Source organism: Panthera onca, chromosome A1, assembly GCF_046562875.1.
Source record: "Panthera onca isolate mPanOnc1 chromosome A1, mPanOnc1 haplotype 2, whole genome shotgun sequence".
NCBI lineage: Eukaryota > Metazoa > Chordata > Mammalia > Carnivora > Felidae > Panthera > Panthera onca.
Window position 1 is genome coordinate 84,463,882 of NC_138339.1, and position 19,142 is coordinate 84,483,023.

General features: G+C 34.1%; 1 long non-coding RNA gene across 1 annotated transcript in view; it reads left to right on the forward strand.

The window, feature by feature from the left end:
• LOC132681172 (uncharacterized) overlaps nt 1–19,142 on the forward strand; it is a 97,433-nt gene that overhangs the window by 11,058 nt on the left and 67,233 nt on the right. The window contains exon 2 of the long non-coding RNA XR_009610915.3: nt 16,441–16,504. This is a non-coding gene — a long non-coding RNA (uncharacterized LOC132681172). The remainder of the gene's footprint in view (nt 1–16,440; nt 16,505–19,142) is intronic.

Sequence of the window (19,142 nt, forward strand, 5' to 3'; positions counted from 1 at the left end):
ATATTTCAACAATTGATTATTTTGTGTCTATTCTCTAAGTGGAAGCATTATTAACAACCATGGCTAGTAAAGTAATGATGTTTAAAAACAAGGACTGTGACTGTCCAGTCATTTGAAGCATCTCTTCTGGAGCGGATAATTAAGGAAATGTTGGAATAGGAGAGAATAATGGGTACCACACTGAAGAGCATTGGATTTACTTTCAAATCTCATTTTCAGAATTGTTATTAGGACTATATATCTGTACATTTGACCCTCAGACAACATGACTTTGAACTGCATGAGCCCACTTATGTGGATTTTTTTTTCAATAAATATAGCACAGTACTGTAAACGTATTTTCACTTCCTTATGATTTTCTTAATATCAGCACCCCTAACCCCTGCATTGTTCAAGGGTCAACTGTGTATCCATTATTTAGTTGACCATTGAAATTATGCTGAAAATCTAGAAAAAAATGAAAACCGCATATTTATTGAAGTGAGACATCTTCCGTCTTTCAATGATCCTGATTCTATAAGAGGCAATGCAAATGAATGTGTATATTCTTTATGCCAATGAATGTTTTTTTTTTGTTGTCTATGCAGTATGGCCCAGTTTTTGACAGGAACATGTAACTGATCTTTATAACCTGGTACTTAATTGCTTCTTTCCTATAAGATTAAGTAGAAACCTTTTAATCTGTAAAACAGCATTCTCCTTGGCACTAAAGGAAGTCTATTTCAAAACAATTCTATTGAAAGGGCTCTTAACCTAATGCATAGGAATTATTGTTTACATGACATATTGTTGGCAAAATGTGTGTGTGTACACTTAAACATACACTTGTGGGTAGAGATTGCTACCTTTCATAAACCTTTCAAAGGGATCTTTGACCTCCCCCCCAAAAAAAATAAGTGATATAACTGACAATTCCATGATAAAGGGCTTTTTCCCTATGTTCTAAAGATGAGTAATTCTGTTGCATCCTTACGTCCATTACACAGAGTAAAAATGTGTATGTAGTAGTTTTAATTTGCATGTAATGAAGCTGGATTACTAAAGGGACAAATGTATGTACCCAAATCACCCAAAAGGCAACAGTGTCCAACACAAAAGCCACATTAAAAAATTCCCTCTCCAATGGACTAACCAGGAGCATGCAGTTTTTCAGCTGTGAGCAATTGGCTACTGATAACCTTGTTCATTAACAAATCAAGCAGCTGTTCAGATCTGCAGAAAAGCCCCCATGTTGTCCCTAAATACTCCAGTACAAAATCAGTGTAAACCAATTAAGTTACACAATGGGAAAAGCATCAGATGTGTAACTGATGCTTCACTTAGCCTCAGCCTACTCTTCTTTTAGATTTCAATAATCCTCAACCTCCAGAAAATGATAAATTTCACATCAATCTTGAGTAAATATTCCAGAGTCGATTCTACTGTGTACAGAGAAACATATTTTAGAAATCTTCTAAATATTTGGTGGCTACCTGAACTGGAATTATTTTTGTCCACTGAAAAAAATAATTTAAATCAGTGACTAGAAGTAATCTGTGGTCCAAAAGGTTATTATTTATGTTAAGAAATACTGTTTGTACTTACAAAGTTGTCAATTATCTGTGGAAGAAATGGTGGAGGTATTTATTATTCTGAAATTATATTGTAATTGAATCAAACTGTCAATATGTACTCGGCACACTTAAGATACGTCAAAAAGAAATCTTAATTAGGATTTTGGGGGTGTGGAAAATTTAGCACACAAAAGTATACACATTATATTTTTCACACCAATGGAATCAATAAAACATATGGCCTACCTTCGTCTTTGTGGCTAGCAGTATTTTGAAGTAATTCATCTCAAATCTCAGTGTGCAAGAGCTGAAATAATTTTACCTATCGCTTTTTAGTTCATCTTTATAATCTGTTATTTATTCTCTTTTGTTTGGGTAGTATCAAAATTGTGGTAAATATTAATCTTAAAAATCACAGCATTTTTAGAACTTCAAAGGATTGTCAAGGTTCTTAGGTCCAACTCCTTTATTATACTTCCTCAATAAAAAACTCATTAGGAAAATAATCCTATTTTTCACAATCATTTCTAAAAGGAACACAGATTTCTATGCTCTGTCACCCAGCCCAGCTCTTTCAGTGAAAGGAATGACCTTGAATTGAACTGTAGAAAGTACATGGAAGAAAAGTTTACTGAAGAAGTTTAGTAAGGATACAGGAGATTAATGCATATATTTGTGTTGGACACCCTTGCCTGTGCTGCATATTCAAAGTGATGGGATCATGTTATTTATTATATTTTTCAGATCATTTGCAATGTTAATTTACATGAGTTTGATATCGCTTTTGTCTTTTAGTTATGTGTTATTCTGAGAAATCCCTAGGGAAGCAGAGGATTTATATGCTTTGTGTACATGTTCCGCAGACTAAGCGCTCTGGCATAATTATTTTTGGCACTCGCTAACTGATTAAAACATCCAATTTAACTCATGATCAGTAAGATTAAACCTTTTTAATATACCTCAAAAGTAAATTATCATTTACTACTCAAACATCCCTTTCTGCACATGTCCTCAATAAAGCTTTTCTTTTTTCGTTAATGTACCTTTTAACGAGGATTCCCTTTTATTTCTTCCTTTGGGCAAAACTGCCTTACCCTTTATAGAGAGGTAGGAACAAAGATGAGATGGAGGCTGACTAGATAAATACATGGATTTTTAATGTTACACCAATTACAAGCCCTCGTTCTTGTTGTATTTTGTAAAGAATTTGCTATTCAAGAAGACATGCCCCTGCTTTGGGTTTATTTGATGTACAGACAAATGAGAACAGTTAGAAAGAAATAATATTTGAAAAAAAAATCATTTATACGACTTGGTGAAAAAACTGCCTTTTGTTTAATTTTAAATCAGTTGCTTTTCAAAACTTGAGGTTACATTTCAGTTTTGCAGTGAAACCCATTTAATGGAATATCCAAAGCGCATAGCAATATTACAACAATTTGAAGGGAAGAAAATGTTCCCAAGGATGACTAAGTATGATCTAATCTTAAATTAGAATATTGGCAGTTTGCTGGTCCTCTCCTTGCCGAGGACTCTTGCACTGGATCATCACTGTAGGGAGAGATGAGGAAAGTAAAATGCCCTACATAACGTGTGCTGGTTAAGTCAGGAGCTCATGGAGCTTTAAAGCAATCACAGGTGTAAGCCCCTCACACACACACCTCACACGCTGAGGGAGGTAGGGGGCAGTCAGATTAGGAGAATCCTCCTGTGTGGATGTTAGAGTGTTATTGTGTACAAATGTTGTGGTTACTGCCTTTTATGCATAGGATTAACATCAAATGAAACAAGAATTATGGAGTAGGGCTTTAGATAGAAAATAGGTCAAGTCAATGCAATAAATATCCTGTCAGAATTTTGATCCAGATTTACAAATACTTCACCAGATTGCTAATAAGCTTGTAGCCCAGCATGTAAATATTTGAACAGTATGAAAAATGCATCTGAGTTAAACAACACGACTATGCCCCAAATAGGTTGAACTACTGTAATGTTGTAAACCAGGCAGAAGGGAGACTTTTCTGGAATACGTGGTAGATAGACCAAAAACATTGCCAAAGTGGTTTCCTAAATTGTCAGGAAATCAAAATCTCAAAATAAGTAAATCTAGTAGTTGGTTACACAAATTCTAAGAGCTAGAAGAAACAAGCTTACAAACTTTGTGTAGATTTCCCATTCTTGGATCTAGAAGTGTTGGAGTCTTCTGAAAAAAATTGGCCACGCATAAAACTATCTTTGAAATTGCCATATCCATGCAGTGGTCTCCCCTCCAAGACAGATTCTGGATGTGAGAATAATTTGAAGACCCACTAACAAATGTGATTTTTTATTAGGTGTGTTTGTGCCAGCCCTTTGGATGTTAGGGGTTGCACATAGGCAAACATTTTGGTGGGCATTTTCTCCCTCTCTCCATTTCACATAAAATTAAAGAGTAATTTAGTGTTGAAGTCCAACATATGAATCCCTAGGTTAGCATATTAGTTTCAGCAGTTATTAAAGCTTGCATAAGACCAATCACATTTCCATTGTACCATTGTAACTAATTTATGGTCTTGATTTCCACCCCCTCCCCGAACTTTCTGACCAAGCATGACATTAAAGGCTCCAAGGAAAACATTTGTTTAAAAGGTGAAAACAATAGTAGTAAATGTTCTGCTTTTTCTCCTCTGGTTCCAGCAGCAATCATACCAAATTTCTAGTATATTTACTTGTTGCTAATTGATGAAATGTCATTCTTTTCTATTAAGAAGCGAGTTCAATTATTGATCCCATCATCTGTAAAAAGGCAATTTGCTATAAGTTTCCAAGTGTGTGATTTGTTTTTAACTAAGAAAGAAAAAACTTTGAACATGGGAGAGGGTAAGCTTGTTGTGCTTAAATTTTCATAAATTGGCAACTTTTGGCACAGATGCCAAAGAGAGAACAAGAATAAATGTCTCAAGCCTTGGTTGTTAGGGTCTGATCACAAGCGTTGTGGTGTAGAATTCATGGATTATTCATGTGTAATTACAGATAGCTATTGTGCTCCTTTAAATCATCCCTATGGCCCATTATGGCCCATAACAACTGAAATAGCAATTGTCATAGTAAGGTTTGGGCTCTGTCACAGAGTGTGGACTCTAATCAATAATGATGAATGGTAAAATTTTACATCAAGCGGTCCAAAGTCTGGTTGGCCTCCTCCATAAATCTGTACAAACACTAAGCAGAGCAGCTGCAGGGTCTGGAAATTTAAAAGCCAACACTCGCCTTACCCCCTACATGCATTTACCTCTGTAAAAGTAAAAAAAAAAAAAAAAAAAAAAAAAAAAAAAAAGGGAGGGGGGGAGAAAAGGAAATGCTCAATATATCAATTCTAATAATTCACATGCTGTTAGAAGCATTTCCCCCCTATTTAAATGGGAGTGAACCCTAGGTTGTTTTCAAGGTCAATTTCAGGTGAAAGGGGGGTCATCTAAAGGTCACTTGAGCTCCCATGCAGGTCAATAACACCTCTTCACTTCCACAGCAGACAAGCGCTCACACCCAATCAATCCACCAGCGCTGCGGCTGCACCCAGTGTAATGAACAGTGAATAAATGTAGCCTATCATCACAAAACATGCTTTTTAAGTACCTTTCCTTTTCATGTAAAACCTCTCGCTGTCAAATTCTACATTCACTCATCCAGCAGTGAGTAGCAAAAGTGAGAAATCAGACTCTCATTGGGGTTGGTAAAAGGTCACAGCTGACAGACACGGAGGTTAAACTGCCGAGTTAAAATACTGTTCATTACCCACTGCAGCTTTTTGCTAACTACACTTCTTTGTGTTATAGTCAAGCAGTACATCAATATGCCCCTCCTCTTAATTTATTAGCAATTGTTGAATTGTGTGGGGTAGGGGCTAAAGGAGAAATTAATGTCTTATATGTGGCATATCTTTATATACGCATATATATTTTGCTTTTGAATATTCCAATTCCCTGTTTTAATACTCAATACCCTGTACAGCATGGTGTCTACTTGAGATGTGCCCTAATTATTAGGGAAACATAATTCCTAAGATCATAAGAGACTGGGTAATCTGAATTCCAAAGGCCCAGGGTTGGTTGTTTGGAGACCATTTTTATTCAGATATTTTTTCTTAAATGAATTGTATATGAGACCTTTTGATGTTTTTCAGTCAAAAAAAAAAAAAAACCTGGTTAAATATATGGGAACTTGTAATTTCCACCAAAACATGTAAAAAATACGTGTTAAATGTACACAGTGTTTCAAAATAATTCATTTTATCAAAAAGTGTGATAGTCTTATGTTGACAAGGGTAGCACCTATCAAACACATTGTCAACCCAGAATATAATCTATTATTTTTCCAGAGAAGTGCGTCATACCTGTATTCCCCCCTCCCCCAATTCTGATGGAGTCAAAGGAGCCTTTAATAGTGGTGAGTAATCACTGGAGTTTAAGAGGAAACAGTACTTTTAATGAATTCAGTTGACTAAATGAAACGGTTTGGTGTGAAATCTGAATGGATTAGTACAATTTTCCAAAAATGAAATTTCATTCTTTGATTAATTAACACGTAGGTGGAAGTCCCTTTATTGAAACACAGAGGCTTTGTATTTAAAGATACCAATATGAAAACAAGTTGTAGAGTGTTCCAGCACAAAATCACAAATCATGAATAAAATAAAGGTTTATTTACATGCTCTCTCCAACAATAATTTGACTCAACAAAATTACCATTATCTATTTACATCTTTAAAAAATGCATTCTGAGATTTATTCTAGAAAAATATATCTTTTTCCCCCTCCTGTATGCCTTCTCTCTCAGTGGGACTGAAAATAAAATGTTATGACTTAAATCACAAGAGGCTAACATCATTTTTAGCAACAAGGGCTGCATAATTTCAAGACTATGAGTGAGTGGCTGACTTTAACTAAAATGTTTCAGTTCTCTGCGTATATAGGTACATAAATAATTCAGAATTAATCCCTGCAGAGGGGACAATGGGAATCGTAAATTATCCATGTGCCGTCCTCAACATTAGAGGCAATGAACCTATAGTAACAAACTATGAGTGTTACTCATTACATACATTTCACAGACACCTTAACCTTTTGAATATTAATTTCCCTCTGCAGCTTGTAGCTAGGCAGTATCATTTTTTTATTTTTCCTTCCCACTCCTCTTGCCTTCATTTCGTTCTCTCACGAAATCTCCCAAACCGTAGTTAAGCCACAGCTACTGAGTGGATGTATTGGAATACATTGATTTGTTATAGAAAGGAGTTTTTTTTAAGCTGAATATTTTTTGTTTTGTAAAAACCCCTCAATATCAGAGGTAGCCTTTCTGTAGAATGCAAGGTGAGGTGTATCAGTCAGGCTGTCTTTATAAAAATAAATGGGCTTGCAAATCTGGACAAATCTGACTCCACTGTGGTTGATAGTGTCCTTCAAATTTCACAAATATATATCATACTTTTATTTTTAACTAAAAATATATTGAACAGTTGTCACAATTTTCATCTAAAGATGAAAATAAAGTAAAAAAGAGAGGTATGATAGTTCCTAATTATAAAATCAATTAAATTACAAAATTTAACTGTTAAATTAGGGAGTTTATTTTTTTTAAGACTTAATGAGATATAATTGTGGGTATTCTTATTTTTGTCTCTAAATTCCCCTCCCAGGTAAAAATATCCTGATTAGCTTTAGAACTCTTATTTTGAATGACAGAGTAAAGAAAAGATTCTTTCTAGTCTAATTCATTATGCCCATTCCTGTCTATTAGATAAGATAAATCGAAATGCTTATCCTAAAAAATTATGAGAAGTAACATTTATAAAATAAATATAAATATTTGTAAGGATATATATAAATATAGACAAACATGCATGTATTAGACATGTATGTAGATGAACTGATATGAACCCTATTATAAATCTCTACGTTTAACTGAACTATACATCATATGAAGGTTGTCTAGACACAGCTGGAGTGAAATTCAACAAAATTGTTTGTGCATCAGGCTTTTCAGAGATTTCAACATGCCCTTCCCCAGCATAGTTGCATGACTTACTCCTCCATCTTGTTAAGATCTTTAATTACCTCTCTGTACCTTCTGTCAGTGCCTAGTTTAAAATTACAAATCTACCAGGGGTCCCTGGGTGGCTCAGTCAGTTAAGTGCCTGACTCCTGATTTTGGCTCAGGTCATGATCTCAGGGTTCTTGGGATGGAGCCCTGAGTCGGGCTCTGTGCTGAGAGCTTGGGATTCTCCCTCTACCTCTCTCTCTGGCCCTCCGCACTGTCTCTCTCTCAAAATAAATAAATTTAAAAAATGAAACAAAATAAAACCCACTAATATCCAAGATGTCTCTTAGTTTCCTTTCCTTGCTTTATCTCTGCAACTCCTGTAACTCTGACATAATGCTGGAAAATTTTTGAGGACAGGAAGTTTTGTTGATTTTGTTCTTTGCTGTATCCTGAATGCCTAAGAGATAGTAGGAGCTCATTAAATACGCTAAAGAAATGAAACATGGTAGTAAATTTGAGGTGTCAAGAACTATTTGAAAATCACTCTAGTCCCAGCATGGCTGACTAATGGGGCAAATCGTGATATGAATTTAAGGCAACACTGCCTTATTTCTTGGGCATCTCCCACAACTTGCACAAAACCTTCCCTTTGGGCAGGCATTGCCCTTGGACTCTCCCTGCAACTGCTTTTATTGAAATTAAAACTTGTTCTCACTAAAAGTCCGTTATCATTCATTGACAAATTGCACTGTACATGTTAATTTTGTTCCATAGAATGCATTTGCACTTTAGGCCTTATCTCATACAGTCAAAGGATTTGTTTTCTATGAAAGAAATTTCCAATAGAGACAATTAAGTTAGGCAAAATACTTTGGTTTTCCTTTTGGTTTGTTGCAATCTTGATTTTAGGTCTTCAATTCATGTTATGTAAATTTCCATCTTTTTCACCACAATTCTGCATATGGTTCATTTAAATTAACCAGAAATAGCCTTAGTACCAGTGCCTGAGGTGTGGTCAACAGTTGGCTCATTCATTGGTGTGCGCGCGCACACACACACATAGACACACACACACACACATATACTTTTTCATGGGAGGCAAGTAACTAATTCTTTGTATTTTAAATTCTTTGTAACAAATTGTAGTTTCTTTTTAAAAAGCAGACATTTTTTCCCTAAAGGTCAAAGAGTTCTTTGAAATTACATTATACCTGGATTTAGATTTTATTTTGGAAATGGTATTTGTAGATGTGAAGAAAATCAAAGAAAGAACTTTACCTCAAACACTCAGGCCATCCGTCCCCAATTTTACCCCAGGAGAGTGTTGGCTGTTTTTTTTTAGGACTGAGTTATAAATTTTATCCTATCATTTTGACATCAATGATATTGGTGTAAAATAATGATTAGGAAATAATTCATAAAAAACAAAATATGAATTCTTTTAAAATTCAATTTTTATGAACTAACCACTGGTGAAGCTATACTGTCTAATTAAACTGTTATTCCAACATTAATGTGGGATTATGAAAGCAAGGACCCAATACGTAAGTAAATCGCAGCTTTTTTATAGCAGGTAGTGACTGTGTTGTTTGAATATGTGTTTTGAGACACAACCTCTTTTGTAACCCGGTCTTTCATGTGTTGAGCAGGAGTGCTCATCATTTAGTCTGCTCTAAAGACTGTATTGTGGCAGGAATGAATCTCATTACTTGATTACAGCTTCGTGAGGAGTATAACATTTTAATTTTCTATAGGTTCTACTTCAGGTCTAAACTTGGAAGATAATATTAGCCATTCAGGATGTTTCCTATCCATTCCTATGGATGGAAATCTATGCCTCTGGGGTTGTGCAGTGGTTGACCCCCCCATTGGGGTCACAATTGTTATCTTGCTCCCTGCCTTTGCTATTACCTAAACTGGCATTTGCAGAGGGCATCTATTTACCTAAAGAATTAGGCTTTGGGACCAACCACATCCCTCCTGTATTCTTCTGGACCTACAGGGCCTCTCCTTTTCTTCCAGCTCTTTGAATGGCCTCATTAATGCACAAGACATTGCAATTGTTTTGCCTCTCTCTTGGGTCACAGGAAACTTGAAGCTTTCCCCCTGACTTACTGGATCATGTTTTGTGTCAGAACTATATGGCTAGACACCTCACTGAGCCATCCTTCTGCTCCATCTCCTGGACCATCCATGCTGGTTGAGAGGGTAGCACTAGGGTGATAGAGCTTTTCTGACCACTACGTTAAATGGTGAGGGTTAAGCACCAGTCCTCTTTGTCCTTTGGTTTTCCCAAACACATTTTTACAAAACGAATTATGTTCTCCTCTTCTCTTATTAATCTTTTAAGGAGCAGGACAATGGATCCTAAGTGTAAAACAGATATTTAGGGTGGAATTACTTTGAGTACTTGTAATTATACTTCATGATGCCATCCAAATTTTTAGAAAAGACTATTACAGAATAGGCATGTTTACATATCTAATCAGCTATCAAGTTAAGGGTCATTACTATTGAAACTGTGTTACCCTGCAATGAGATAGGTGGTATTGGGGCAGTTACTTCTGTTTGGAGCAGAGGAGAACAGAGCACATTCTTGTTCTATAGGAAGTCTTGATAGCATGGGAAAAAGCAGACTTCTCTGTGACTTATCCCAGAGTAATCTTGAAGAGTACCGAGTAGTGTCAGTTGATTTCAAAGTGAGAAAACCAACTCAGTAGGGTTCTGAGTTGTAACTGATGAGGAGTCAGGTATCCCTTAGTGTAGAGGAAAGTAGTTTCCTTAATTCCCTGTTTTCTTCAGGGCACCATTTCTAATAGTAGCCAGACTAAGATTTAGCAGGCAGATATCTTCTTTTGAAACATGAATGTTTACATTCTCATAATTTTATCCTCTTCAGGGAAGGAACAGGATTAGTGAACGCATGTCCTAGTTATTCACGTTCATCACTTTTATTCCCTAGACCCAAAATATATGAATATAGTGCTGAGGGGCTAGCAGTTTACTTTCCTTTAAAATTTAAGAGCAAAACAGAGAAAACAAAGAGTTATAGGAAAACCTGCAATTTAGTGACATTCCATAAGCAAAAGATTCAATAATACTGTTGAAATAACTTCATAGTGAATTCAAACTGAATAATCCTGGGTGGCTCATCCAGTTAAGCATCTGACTCTTGAGTTTGGCTCAGGTCATGATCTTACAGTTCGAGGACTGAGCCCCACATTGAGCTCTGTGCTGACAGCATGAAGCCTGCTTGGGATTTCTCTCTCTCCATCTCTCTGCCCCTATCCTGCTCAGACATGTGCTATGTCTCTTTCTCTCTCTCCTTCTCTCTCTCTCCAAATAAATAAACATTAAAAACAAAAACAACAAAAATCTGAATGATCCTATTCAATCAGGTAAGTCTTGTAAATGGACTCAAAGGGGTGAAAAATTGCAATGTCTTTGTCAAAATTTAAGTTGGCTAAGATACAAGATAGATGAACACAGGGCAAGGGAAAATAAAAAGAGAGGGAAGCAAGAGACTCAACTATAGAGAACATACTGAGGCTTGGTGGAGGGAGGTGGGTGGAGGATGGACTAAATGGGTGATGGATATTAAGAAGGACACTTGTTGGGATGAGCACTGGGTGTTATATGTAAATCATGAATCACTAAATTCTACACCCAAAACCAATTTTACTATATTTGTTAACTAACTAGAATGTAAATAAAAACTTGAAAAGAAGTTGAGGTGTATAGTATTATCACACTATTAAAATTTATGTTCACATTTAAATCAATTCCATTTCTATGAAAGGAGAATCAGGATAATTTAGAATATAAAATTAAATCACATTGCCAAAGAACTCTTTCTGTATGGTTTGGAATGAATACACCAAACATCTAGCCTTTTTTTAAAAAATTATTTTGCATACAGTAAATGCTAAATAAATGCTTGAATCACTTTAGAAAACCATCTCTCCTCATATCCGTAAGTGCCCACAAATTATTTCTTCCTGAAGGATTTTAGATGAGTCTGTGAGGACATACTATCCTTAACAATAGAATTTATTGGTTTAAAACATGTCAATGTAGTAATATGATAAATAAAATTATGTAATCTGCAAATATCTGGCAGAGAGCTACATAAATAGTTAAACATTAGTTTGTCTGAAAGTTACATGAATAGAAACAAGAAAGTGTGTAATGAGATCAGGAAGCTTCTAAGCATCTGAAAATAAAGGTGCTGCCACAGAGACGAAAAAAATTTTTGAAAATGCAGTCTGATGACATCAAAGGAGGTATTTACTTCTTCATTTTGGGGTTCCCAGTTTTTACTGTTCCCATTTAGAGGCTACACAGTAGCTCCTATCATCTACTTAAAACCTAAATGTTCATCCTGTGAAAATAAATATCTGAATTATGCTATTGTAGGGAAATTTATATATAAATCAACATAATACTGACTTCAATAGCAAAAGAATAGTTACTGAATCATTAATTGTAGCCATGAAAAATCTAGGCATTGATAATAGTACCCTTTTCTTTACTTATATAATTGTTAAAATAAGCTCTATTCAGAAATGCAAATTATTTTTCAATGCAAATACAAAGCAAATGTAGATGTTTTTCCAATGTATCAATGCTTTTTTAATATAGCAGAAATAAAGATGTTATGTATAATATTATAATGATATATTTTGTGACAATGTTACATGAACACTTCTTAGTGAAATTGATGAAAACATGCATGCTATTAAAAATCAACTTAAAAAAACAAGCTAAACTTAAAAAAATGTTATAGTTGTGACATATAACCACTAGGATATTTCTAGAAGTGGTATCATACTTAACACCCAACTTTGCCTTTTTTCACTTTCACACTTATAATCTTGTGTTCTGCCATGATCAAACAGTGTGCCCAAGGCTACTGCTTCTCTGAGATGGTATTTCTGGAAATGACCTTATAATACTATCAGAAATACTGCTGCCAACTTTGATAATAGTGGGCACAGAAAGGTCTAGGACTTTATTGTAGAGACAAGGCAAAACTACCAGAAAATGTTAAAATTTAGAGTCTCTGAAGTTTTACCCCCCCAAAAAACGTACACACAGTCACATACATGACTTCAAAAAAACTAACTTCCAGAGGTCAAGTTTGTATTATATATATGACAGTACAATTTGTTGAATGATGTAAAAAGTTCTCTATGCCTTGTATGTGCCTCAGGTACTCAGAACCCAGAAGTTTCTCTGGAAATTTAAGACCAATAATCCACCAATATTGATATTTTGGGGTATCTGCATTATAATTTTTTTTTCAGTGCATGATTTCTGAAGGGCACCATAAATGCTTCTGAATTCTTTCTTAAAGTTTATGGATAAACTGAATGGTTGAAAATATCTTAAAAGTTGGTGAGTCAACTAGAGAGAACCTGGTGAAGAATGTTCATCTACTCAACATTTTCCATAACCAACCTTAAGTCAAAAATTTGAAAAAGCAAACACAATAGCTATTTGAGTCATTCTTCAGCGTGTCAATCAGTGATAGAAGAAACCAATGCCAATAAAGGACCCAAGATTAGTTGAGATTTCACTGAAACATTTGGATTATAACAAATCCTTCAGGCTTAAATTAGGTAACAGTAACTGTCCCTTTCCATCATGGATTTAGACTACACGTTCCTTTATAGCAGGCATTTTATTTTCTTAATGATTACATCCCTGGCATCTAAGACACAGACATTCGATTCATATCAACTGAATTGATGAATGAGTGAATGAGTGAATGATTGAAGAAAGCAATTGAAATACTTTTTCAGCACGTCATCAAATTATAAGTACTTTACAGTTCTGCCTAGCAAAGCACGTTCTACTATAGAACATAATGTGAGAATAGAATGGGTAAAGATATAATAAATGGGATATTTGTTAAGAGATGCTCATTCAAAACAAATCTTTGCCTGAGAGGCAAATATGAGTCAAATTAGTTTTATCTTTTCACAGTGTTATAATTCAGATGTTGACTCTCAAGTGTTTCATTCTATTAAGGGAGCCCTCTTTATTTTTCTTAATCTTGCTGTAAATTTATATTGAAATTAAATAGTATACTTTTATTGAAAAAAACTCTTGAGTAGAAAGCTATTGTGTGGATATTTTAGTAAAAGAGTGAAGAAATCTGTGCTTGATTATTTATTTGTAGCTCTGTTAAATTATGTTAAAATAAAGCAAGTAAGCCCACATAACTAGGCCTTAAAGATTACATGATTTTTATTTTTAGAGGAAAAACCCCTCATAAACCACAGTCCAATTATTCAATTTTGCTTACTAATTATGGAAACTTCTCATTTCTTGGCCTCAAGCAGTAGATGATACATCTCTGAAGGGTGACACAAAATCTGTCACCATCTATGGCTCATTTTATTCAATGTAAATATTTTTGGAAAACAAAATAAATAGTTTAGAAATTCCTACATTCAGTATGGTTGATATATGCATCATTTCTGATATGTGAGCCTTCGTTCATACTGTCCTTTGGATAAGGTTGTGGGCTGTGCTTTTTCTCCCCTAGGACAGTGAAAAACACAGAAAGGCATCAGTTGGAACATAATTATAAACATGTTTTCTCATAATAAAAGCTGGTGTTTAAGCTATCAATAAAATTAGAATTAAATTGGGCCAATAGCTCATATTTTTAGAACCATCATGTGAGAAATTGTATCTCTTTCTTTCCTACATGGCACAAAAGGAATATTGCAGCATAACAAGTTGATATAAAGCTCCTTCTATGCTTTCTCAAGTGTCCTCTGAAGCAGCTCAAAATTCAGAGCCAAATTAGAATCTTCAAAAAAATGTTTTAAATGTTTAAGATTATAGAGAGGATTGATGAGACCGTGTGTATGGAATTTTCTATGCATTCATAGAATCCTGTACTAACTAGAAGTGTTAAAACTTCAAACAAGTTTCATAGCAAACATCACTTATAGGATGTGGAGCTCACACAGTTATTTGATTGGAGATAAAGACTTGAGGAAGTGTTTTCACTTTAACTTAAATACTAACCTAGGAAGACTGGCCCTATATTTATGGAGTAGTTATTCTTGCCATTTTGAATTTTTTCAGAAGTCCTCACTGCATTGTTTTAAGAGCTTTATGAGAAGTTAGGAGCTTGCTAACTTAGGTCTTGAGAATATATTCGTGTACTCTAAACGCACTTTTCGTGAAATCATACTTTTTATTTAACTATGTAGACTACTTAACAAGTATGAATTTAAAAGAAACTGATGATAGTGATTCCTTGTTTATTGTTATTGGTGGATAATATTGAAAACAATTTAAAATAAGTAAATTACTAGAATTTTTATCACCCTTCACGTCATGTATTACTTAAAAAAACAAAACGAAACAAAACATTATTTTTAACTTTTTGAGGAACCTCCGTAATGTGTTCCAGAGTGGCTGCACCAGTTTGCATTCCACCAACAGTGCAAGAGGGTTCCTCTTTCTCCATATCCTCGCCAATACCTGCTGTTTCTTGTGTTGTTGATTTTAGCCATTATGACAGGTGTGAGGTGATATCTGATTGTAGTTTTGATTTGTATTCCCTGGTGATGAGTGATGTTGAGCGTCTTTTCCTGTGTCTGTTGATGATATGGATGTCTTCTTTGGAAAAATGTTGATTCATGTCTTCTACCCATTTTTTAACTGGATTATTTGGTTATTATGGGTGGTGAGCTTGCTAAATTCTTTATAGATTTTGGATACTAACCCTTTATCAGCTATCTCATTTGCAAATAACTTCTCTCACTCCTTAGGTTGTCTTTTAGTTTCATTAATTGTTTCCTTCACTGTGCAGAAGCTTTTTTATTTTGATGTAGTATCAGTAGTTTATTTTTGCTTTTGTTTCCTGTGCCTCAGGAGATGTATGTATCTAGTAAGAAATTATCATGGCCATTGTCAAAGAGGTTCCTGCCTGTGTTCTCTTCCAGGATTTTTATGATTTCATGTCTCACATTTAGGTGTTTAATCCATCTTAAATATTATATGTATGTTAACTAGCTGGAATTTAAATGAAAAATTTAAAAACCATTTAATTATTTTGTGAAATCAAGGTGGGGAATATTTTGAGAATCGTGTTTAACTTGAAACAATAAATAATTTAAAAGATATAAATGTGAGACAAAATTAATAATATTTAATTAAAAGTCAGAAACAACTTCCTGACTGGGCATTTTTAAAAGAAGAATCATATATAAATATTTACAAGTTTAGATATTACTAAAGAGAGGACCTGGATAAATACCAGTCTAATAATGTGTTGCCTTATAATGATGTATTCTACAATACAGCAATAGAAGAGATTCAAGGGCTAGAATATTAACTTGTCAGATCCCATGTTTTGTAGAGTATAAACTACAATGCTTATGTAAGTAAGTATATTAAGCATCAAAATGACTAGACAAATCTTAAATAAAGGGTTATATATATGTGAATGAAGTCAATATAATTCTGCCTACTGCATGTTAGTTGAATTGGATGTTGAATGTTTTAACTTTAGGGAATATTTTAGACCATTTCAAGTCTTATAAAACTGATAGAACATCAGCTAGATTTCCTGTATATAATTTCCCTTGTTAAATATAAAAAATATAAATATAAATATAAATATAAATATAAATATAAATATAAATATTTTTTTCAGGATAAACAAAAGTTATTGAGCTGGAGGTGTCATGATAGGGGAAAGATCATACTATTAATATCAGCTGGATTATAAAATAAATGGGTACACATGGATACATCTCAGTGTCTTGTTATTTTTGTGCCTTGACTTCGTTTTATCTGTAGCATCTGTTACTACATAACATATTCTCTTTCCTCTCACTAGACCGTGTACTTTGTGAAAATAAGAACCCCATCTTGTTTGTTCATTTCTGGATCCTCAGAACCTGGTATGTAGTAGGATTTGAAAAATATTTGTGGAATGAAATAATTGACATTAAAATTTATATAGATGCATTTATCAAAACATCTATGGTCTTACATAAATAGAAAAGATAGTGACACATATTACTTCCAATGTTTGCCATAGTATTTCTCCCTTATGGTTCCTCTTGTTAGTTTATATTTATTGGTATATGTGGATGACTTCATAGATCTTTTCATTTTTTGTTGTTGTTTTCTTTTTTTTTTTGCATTTATAAAATACTTTAATCTTTCTTTTTTTTAATATGAAATTTATTGTCAAATTGGTTTCCATACAACACCCAGTGCTCATCCCAAAAGGTGCCCTCCTCAATACCCATCACCCACCCTCCCCGCCCTCCCACCCCCCCCATCAACCCTCAGTTTGTTCTCAGTTTTTAAGAGTCTCTTATGCTTTGGCTCTCTCGCTCTCTAACCTTTTTTTTTTTTTTTTTTCCTTCTTCCCCTCCCCCATGGACTTCTGTTAAGTTTCTCAGGATCCACATAAGAGTGAAAACATATGGTATCTGTCTTAGATCTTTTCAAAGAAAACATAGATATTAGGAAACTCACAGAACATTAAATTTATAACTAGCTATTTAAAGACTAGAGTAGGGAACAAGAAAAGATATCCCAAGCTAAAAGGAATGTGTTTTATTTTCCACTGAATTTTAGTTAGCTAATAATAATTTATGAACAAAATTATAGACTCATCTCTAGGGTATGCGGTTCCTGGGTGTGGTGGTTCTATAAAGAGCAGCAGAATGACTTTCTTTTCAATATGCAGTCAAGGATTACCTTTAGTCTAGGTATTTCAATGAAGAATAAAATAATTCTTTAGTTTTGAAGAGGAAAGAGAAATGGTTAAAGAGACAGGCAGGTTTGGGACACTAGGTGATAAAATTTACTTTGATTTAAAAACTTACACAAAAAACATTTTCATGATTTTAGCTCACTACTGCATCATTGATATTTAACACTTATTTATAAACAACCAAAGACTACATACTAATAAATATATTTCTGATAGATGAATTTCTTTTACCTTTTGGTATAATCATGTATTATTTGCGAGTATTTCAGATGCCATAAGATAATTTTTTTAAACCTTGTGAATTTGTTTTATGGATGAGACTAAAATCACATATTCTAATCTCACTTCATTTAATAATTTAAAACAAACTTCTGCTCCTCAGAACATATGGGTTCCTTAAGAATTCCTCAAGAATTGGTTTCACAAAATAGATAACTTAGGTAACAAATAGTGGGTCATATTGATTTTATTGTATGAGAGTTTTCAGTTTCTTAGAATTATGCTCCAGTTAAAGAACTTTGAAAGTACCCACAAAATGAAACAACACAGTTTTATAAAACATAAAGTTTTAATTAATGTTCTATGGAAAAGACATTAGGCTATTTTTTTCCACTAAATTTACCTAATTCTTTACATTGAATTAATCAGGATTAATCAGATATTTTTGTGTCATGAAATATTTCCAGAATTATACATTGGAGGTAATGATAATCCTGGAAGTAGACATGGAATTCTGTGTTTTATAATGATATTTAGCATTAAAAATTGAAGTGGTAATTATTAGCTCTTTCCTTCAATTGCCTGAGCATCTAGACTAAAAGTGACATTTTTACCATAGTTATTTTGACAAATAACTCAATTCTTTTATTCATTTTGAACATAATTTTTACATAAGCAAATTTCTAAAACTTTCGGAGCCATAATTCAATTGTAATTTACTGGAGAGAGATGTCATTTTAGAATAGACATTCTCATGTTGCATCCATTTATTCATAACTTTTCAATCCCCCACATGGCTAATATCCTTGTTCTAGATTATTTTTCTTCTTGTCCTTTATAAGTGAACTGGACATCTATGGAACTCAAGCTTACACCCCTTTTGTCAACACACACGTTCTAGCTTAAAATATCTGTATGAGATCTTTAATTCCCTGATCATTATTATTATTATTTGTTTGGAGATTGTTTTTATCACACTTAGACTTAATATTCCATACATAGCTACTTGGGCATCAATTTCAACCTTTAGAACTGTTAGCAGAAATACATAGGTCTTTGAAAACATGGGAAGCATTAAAGCAATGGGGACATTCTGGGCTGATATTTTAGTATTTGCCACAAATTTAGCTGGCAGTTACTTTAATTAAAAAAAAAAAAAAAGCTAGAGTAGAAAGTTATTCACCGGGAGGTAAGTGAAGACCACCAGGAATCGGCTAATAACTTATTCTTACATTAGACTGAACCTAGGTCAAAAAGGTAAGCATCTAGCTATTACACAGCCAACTTTATATCATTCAAGTCAAGCTTGAAAAAGCAGGTTTCAGATGTTGACTTTTGCTTTCCCCTGATATATGTGATCTTTGGAGGAGAAAAGGACAGCTTTAGGCTCTTGGTGCTGGCATTTTCATGTCTTTCTCAATACCGCAACCATGCTGTGTCCTTTGGAGATGTTCTTTTACTGGACTGCTCCCCAATGAAACTGGGTCTTGAAGTGTCAATGGTATCAAGAGAGATCATAGGATACCCCTCTAAATCTGCCTCTGGTTGATGTCAGTCCTGCTAGCCCTGTGGATTCTGGTCATAGCTGCCAA